The sequence below is a fragment of the Mchenga conophoros genome, linkage group LG3 (assembly GCF_057382185.1).
Source record: "Mchenga conophoros isolate Kocher_MC1m ecotype Shallow Benthic linkage group LG3, M_conophoros_male_GT1.1, whole genome shotgun sequence".
Lineage (NCBI taxonomy): Eukaryota > Metazoa > Chordata > Actinopteri > Cichliformes > Cichlidae > Mchenga > Mchenga conophoros.
Genome location: NC_140528.1, coordinates 13,867,316 through 13,874,567, shown reverse-complemented (window position 1 = coordinate 13,874,567; position 7,252 = coordinate 13,867,316).

Sequence of the window (7,252 nt, the reverse complement as noted above, 5' to 3'; positions counted from 1 at the left end):
TGAGAGAAGCTTCTCACAGTCACATAGTCGTAACCTTCATGAACGTGCACACATGGAAGGAAACTACAGCTGTGATCAGTGTGACAAGAGCTTCAGGAATCTCAGTTCATACTCTGCACACAAACGATCCCACGTTACTAATAAACTGTTTCACTGTTACCAATGTGCCCAAACATTCACCTCATTGTCTGCTCTGTGCAAACATCAGCGCGATCACTCAGGGCTGAAATCACTCCCATCACTGGATCACAGTGAATCTGAAGACACAGAAAGATCCTCTGGTTTCTGTGTCGGACTCAAAAAGCTTGAGATCAGGCTCCACAGAGTTCAGATAGAATCATTTAAACTTGTGTTGAACTGAACTGGTTGCTGGGCTGAACTTCTACATAATACAGATCTACATGGGATCTTCTTTTGTTTTTTACTGAGTCAGTTTTGTCCTTTTTTCTCTGTCCTGGTTTTGCTCGTCTGTAAATGATTGAAACTCAGTCAAATAGTTCATTGTTCTCCAGCAAAACGTTTTGGAAACTCATGTTTAACCTTTAAAATGACACACTGCAAAAGCAACATATGCAAATTCACATACACAAACAGAAAATGCATTAACCTTATAAAGACAAGACAAGCTCATGGAGTTTAATGCATAGACACTGATTAAACCTGGCTAAGAACACAAACATATGCAATGAAGAACAGCTTGCTATTTTGTATGAATGATACAATGGTGTGAATGTTTAATAAAATGCATTTGAGTTTGTAATTGAGGAATAGAAGAAGCCATATGACAAAGGGAGTGAGTTATGTAAACAAAAAGTGATTAAAGTAGTTTTAAAAGAGTGACTTAGGAGTGCTCTCTCGTACTGAGTGATCAAAACCAGTGATCACTGTAGAAAGCTTCCGACCCCCAATTAATTGACCGAGCTCCAACTCTTTAATAAGCACAGATATGCATTGTGTATAAAATAGTCATAACTGCTTAAGGCCTTCTTAAAGCTATCTGTTACATTGTTAAAGCCTCGTCTTAGCCTGCTGCTCAAAATAACTTTCACTTCTGCAAAACTCTCCAAGCCTGTTTCCTGTCCTGTTACTTTTAGCCTTTCTGAAAGACACACTGTTTAAACCTCTAAACACAATATAAACTCCAGATTATATTATTAATGCAATGGTAATAATGATGATAATTTAACAATAGCAGTAAAATAATTTCCCTGCTCCACAACCATGAGAACAAAGGTTTTTAGTTCTTTCAAACAGTCTTGGAGATGTTTGATGTTTCTGTTTTTTCTACATAAAGGAATAAACTATTTTTCTTGCTTCATGTAGTGTGGAAGTTTTTAATGTTTCTTCATCTGTGATGTTCTTGAATGTGTTCACTTGAAGATGGTATAAATAAACTGTTGTCAGAGATTTACAGTTATCAAACAGTTAGGTGAATAAACAACACTGAGACACTTGGAGACGGTTAACGTGCTGCACGGGTGAGGGCTCAGAGAGGACTCACACCGAGCTGCAGTAGTCGTTTATTATTTATAGCAGGGTGAAACAAGCATAGCAGTTTCCTCTAATTTTGCATATATGTGTGTGTGTGCGTGTGTGTCTAAGTTCGTATAAATATCATAGGGTGAACTTCCTCTTTCTATAAACAGAGCGAGTAGTACATTTTGTTCTTTTCCTATTAAGAGTAAAATATGAACATGTACTTTAATGCAACATAAAACTCATAAAAGCGTTTCTTCTTTAACATCCCCTCCTGATGTTAATATTTTTCACTTAATCATACTTTATTATCAGCCAACAATCACTTGCTTATAACATTTTCAATTGTAGCATCATTCAGTATGTGTGTGTGTGTTTCTATACTAAATCTTCTTCATCCGGTTCATCTTCTAGTGGCAGTCCAACATAGGTAATTACTGTGGCCTGTACCATTTTGTCAATCATGGATCTTATGCATGGTAGGATACATGTAGAAAACAAGCACAATAATAGAAGCAGAACTCCTATCAGTACGAGTCCTTTTATCACGAGGGTCTTCCAGCTGCCACTCAGCAGCCAGGTCAGCCAGTCCTCATTGTTCGTGACATAGTCTTGTTGCTGCACATTACTCAGTTGTCGCAACTTGTCTAGGGCGGTGGTCATGGTCAAGGAGTGCACGTTGTCCGGGATATAGGTGCAACAAGTGGTGTTGAATAAGACACAGAGGCCCCCTCTCTCAGCGAGAATCATGTCCAGGGCGACCCTGTGTTGCATCACCACTATTCTAATCGCGTCGATTTCCTCATTCTGAGCCTTATTTATCTTTGTTGAGCTGTTCAGGAAAAGTCCAAATCGGTAGTCAAGAGTCTCAATTCTTAACGTGTTTTTTCCAGTTCCGACCCATGGGAACAGTGAGTGCAGGATCTTCTGTCCGGTGGTCCACAACTTGAACTCCGCTGGTACATCACTGCCCCAGATTGGGTCATGGGGTTGCACGTCATCAGTGTTCCTCTTGCGTCGTGGTTAGTTCTGATGACATGGTTGACCATAACATACTATTGGCGAGACTAGAGCACACTGTAGGCATCAAGGGCGCTGCCTTGGATTGGTTTAAATCTTATCTCTCCGATCGGCTCTCTTCGGTTCACTTGGCCACCTCCTCCTCCTCCGCTGTACCTGTTTGCTGTGGTGTCCCCCAGGGATCTGTGCTAGGCCCTACCCTGTTCTCACTGTATATGCTTCCTTTAAGTGTCATTTTTGAGAAATACTACATTGCCTTTCACTATTATGCTGATGACATCCAGATCTATTTTGAGCTGAATGATGATCTAGCTATGTCCGTGAGTAACTTTCGAGAGTGCATGTGTGAGGTCAAGCAATGGCTTCTGGCAAATTTTCTTAACCTTAACGATAAGAAAACTGAAATTATGATCTTTGGCAGTGACGCTCTTCGTGCCAAACTTCATGATGCTTTTGGTTTTCTCACTAGTTCTTTCCCTGACACTGTTAGGAATCTGGGTGTGCTACTTGACAGCTCATTTAAACTTGATAAACAAGTATCTGCTGTCGTCAGATCTAGTTTCTACCAACTTCGCCTTATTTCCAGGGCCAAACACTACATCCCGCACAATGACTTGGAAAAGCTTATCCATGCCTTTGTTACGTCAAGACTAGATTACTGTAATTCACTTTATTATGGTCTCCACTCTACCCTTTTACGCAGAGTCCGGTACAAGAAAAGCTCACAACTAAGACAAAGCTGCTCCTGCAAGGAAAGCTCACTGTTATGCATGCAAGGTGATCAGCTCTAGGTGAGAAGACATTTAAATCTCACACTTGTTCTGCTGCATTTTTGAAGCTCAATTCCAGGAACAGATCGCAGGGTTCATTTTTATATACACTGCAACTGCCATGAGGACAGGGCCATTTTTTTGTTGTTGTTTGTTTTTCCTTTTGCTCTGTGCAGCATTTTGGCAGCATTTTTAAATTTCTCTTTGTATTTTTTCTTTCTTTTACTAGTGAAGAGATGTAGCGTGAACAGTCTAAATATCCCATATGGGTCGTGTGAAATGGTGTTTTCAGTTTCATTCAGTTGAAGTAAAGAACGTTGAATATTTCTAAGTGTGCTGTTTTGAACCAACATGTCACAGTATGATCAGTGCTGTAATTTTTGACAGTCACTGTATCAATGTTATTTTTGCATCTCTTGAATAAAGGTTTTGACCTGCAAGTGCTAATTTCTTTAGTTATTGGGGTAAAATGGGTAATGTTAATAGGAAGGTGTTTGCCAATTCAGTAACCTAATTTAATGTTAATGGAAACTAACATTATCTCAAATTGTTTAGTTATAATTGTTGTTTAACTGAATCTTGATTTTTGATCTTGATTTGTTCTTTGCCAACATTTTTCAAAAGAAACAGTCTAATTTCTTTGCTGTGATTGATTCCAGAGAACACGGAAGAACTGACATTATTTAACTGTTGATTTATGTAGATTCAGTGGAGGAGTAATGTCAGTTTAATTCTTTACCTACTGTCAATGCAGTGAAATTAGACATTTTGTTTTGAAAGGTTACTGGTGGATGCCAGCAACCATCTTGGAAGAGAACAATATAATCTGTTATAAGGCCTCCATTTGAAAATTGTGTATTTGATACTAGAATATAATAGCAAAATGTAATTTGAAGATAACATGTAGTATTTAAGTGACCAAGTAGTATTGGGTAAAAGTTATTGAATGGTGTTGGGATAAAGTGAGAAAATTGTGAAGGATTAAAATATTCCAAGAGCTCAAATTACTTCATCAAAACATGTTTAAGTCAAATTTTATCAACACAAATTGCACAGGCTTATTGAACTTGAATAAATTGTGTTAATTTAACTCAATTGTTTAAGTTGCTGCCAAAGCAAAACATCTGTGTGCAACAAATGTCCACCATTGAATTAAGTAAATCCAACAACATATTTTTTTCAGTGTAGTTTGGACTTTATGATTTCTGTAACTGGAAAATATTATTTTGTTTAAAGACAGAAGTGACCGCATAGTTGCAACATCAAAGGGAAATATTAATTAATTAGCATCAAGTATATTTGTTGCTTAAGCGTTTGCACTATAACTTAAGTAGGATTATAACTTTTAAGGAAGGAAAGATTTCAGATATTTAGTTCACTGCTTCAGTTATTTTATATGAAATTAAAACATTTACGTTGGTCAAATATGATGCTCTAAATCAAATAAAAGTTTGAAAATAAATGATGTATTTTTAAATGCTGCAACAAATGTTCACAAAAAGTAACTATAATTAAAACCAGTTAAACAAAATCAAATGTTTGAATCATGCTTAACCAAATGCCAGGCTGGAGAGCTGAACCTAAAGTATACGTAGAAAGATTTCAACATCTGAGCAGTTTTTAATGTTTTTATCACATATAAATGTCACAGCAGTGGGTCCTGGCCCAATGCTTTGTGTTTTTGGTTTTCTTTGACTCTTGTTTTTCTTGGTTTTTGTTCTTCTTATTTATCAGGCTCTCAGTAATCTTAGTTCTCCCTCCCTCAGTGTTCATTTCAGCCTGTGTTTAGTTTCTGTTCCCGTGTCCCACGTTTCATCGTTTCATGTCGAGTCAGCCCTGTCTCTCTGTTTCCTGTGTCTCCCCAGTCAGCCCCGCCTCCCTCGGGCACTCATGTGTGATACAGAGTAATAAACCTGACTACATTTGCTACACTCTCTTTATTACCTGTTACTTTAAAATTCATACACTAATTATGTCTGCCCATCTCTCTAATGTGAAGGTCAAAGGTCAACATCCCAGTGACATAAGAATAATCCCAAAGGGGCAAAGGCAGCGGTTAATTTAGCATATTTAGCATTAAGGGTACTGCAAGGATATACTTTTACTTATTGTGGCAGGGGTGTGGTCTCTGGCCTGCTGCAGTGGAGGCTGGTGGCGGGACGTTGGACGGCACAGGTGAGGGTGATGGAGCTCATGACTCTCCCCTTTATAGTGACGGAGGAGACTGGCGTGGGGGAAGCGTGTAGTGGAGGAAGCCGAGGAGAGAGCTGGTTTCTGGCTACAAAGACGGCGTCAAACCAGAAAAGATTGCTTGTGGTCAAATAATGTGTAATAATAATGAAATAAATAGGCCATTGGGAAAAACGGGATTTTGAAATAAAGACTGACTTTGAAAAAAAGGACATTTTGGATTAAAAATGGCTGGGAATAAATAAAATGCCTCAGGAATAATCTCTGTTATTGTGAAAAATAATGATCATGAAATAATATTTCACAATAATAAGTAAATTTACCGTATTTTCACGACCATAAGACACACTGTGCTAAAAGGCGCAGTCTCAGTTATGTGTGCCATTACTGTATTTAACACACACATAAGGCACATTGGATCATAGGGCGCATACAAGTACCATATGCGTATTTAAAAATAAAGCGGGAGCAAACCTGAGTTCGGTACCTTACTCACATTTTTATTACCAGTAATCGTCATCATCAACAACACACAAGCATACAAGTGTGCGTATTTAAAAATAAAGCAGGAGCAAAACAAAGTTTGGTACTCACATTTTTATCATCAATCAAACCCATCGAAGTCCTCATCCTCTGTGTCTGAATTTAACAGCTGCGCTAAATCTCCATCAAACATGCCAGGTTCACCTTCTTCACTGTCAGAGTCACTTTCCGTGCCGTGCGGCTCCTCGGAAATGATGCCGGCTTTTGCGAAAGCTCGAACAACAGTGCCAGCAGCCATGTTAGCCCAAGCATCTACAATCCATTGGCAAATTGTGGCGTAACTCGCCCGGCGCTGCCTTCCACTCTTGGTGAAACTGTGGTCTCCATCGGTCATCCATCGCTGGATGTGTTTGTCGCCGATGTGTTTGCTGCAGTAGGAGCGGAAGATGGCCAGCCGGGGTAGCGGTCATGTCCGGTTGGGGGCTCTGTTGGCTCTCAGGTGACTGTTTCCTCGCGGCTGCGTGCAGCGTGGCTAGGGGAGGGTCTGTGCTGACGGACGTGGGTTACTGACCTGGTAGCCTGGCTGCCCCTGGGTGGGTCCAGGATGGGCGTGAGGTTCTGGGGGCGCTCCGCCTCCGGGCTGGGGCCCGGGCCGGGCCTCGGGGGCTTGGGTCCTGGTTGGTGTGTTGCCGGGGTTGTGGGCGGGTGGGTGCATGGGGGCCCAGCCCTGGAGCAGGGTGCCGCCGGTGCGTCGAGCCACCTGGGGGGCTCTTCAACTGGTGGGGGAGATGGTCACATCTGCAGGAGCTTTCCTCTCTTCAGGGACTCTCTCTGCAGGAGGGGGAGATACAGGAGAGGTGGAGGAAGATCTCAGCCTGGGCGTTTACTGTCTTATGTAGTCTGGAAGATGAGTGGATGGTGGGGTGGGTGCAGTTTTCTCTGTGGTGGGGTTGGGTCAACTGTCCCGGGCTCTGTGGGGCCGGGAGGCGCTGCTGCACTGGGCCCCAGTCTGGATGGGCCTGGGCCCTCTTTCTCTGGCGGGTCGCGGAGTGTGGGAGTGCCTACTGGGGTCAGCGGGGGAGCTGGCCCCAGGGAGGGGTTACCTGCCCCTCCCTTCCTTCCCTCCCCATCTCCAGCTGCCTCCCTCTTCCCGTTCCACCACAACCACCCACACATGCAGGGCCTTGGAGTAGGGGTATGTCACCAGGGTGCAGAGGAGGCTACCCCCCCCCCCCCCCTCTGTCCCCTTCCGGCTGCCTCTGCCTCAATTTTATCCCACAACTTAGACATTCACATTATTCACACTCTCATTA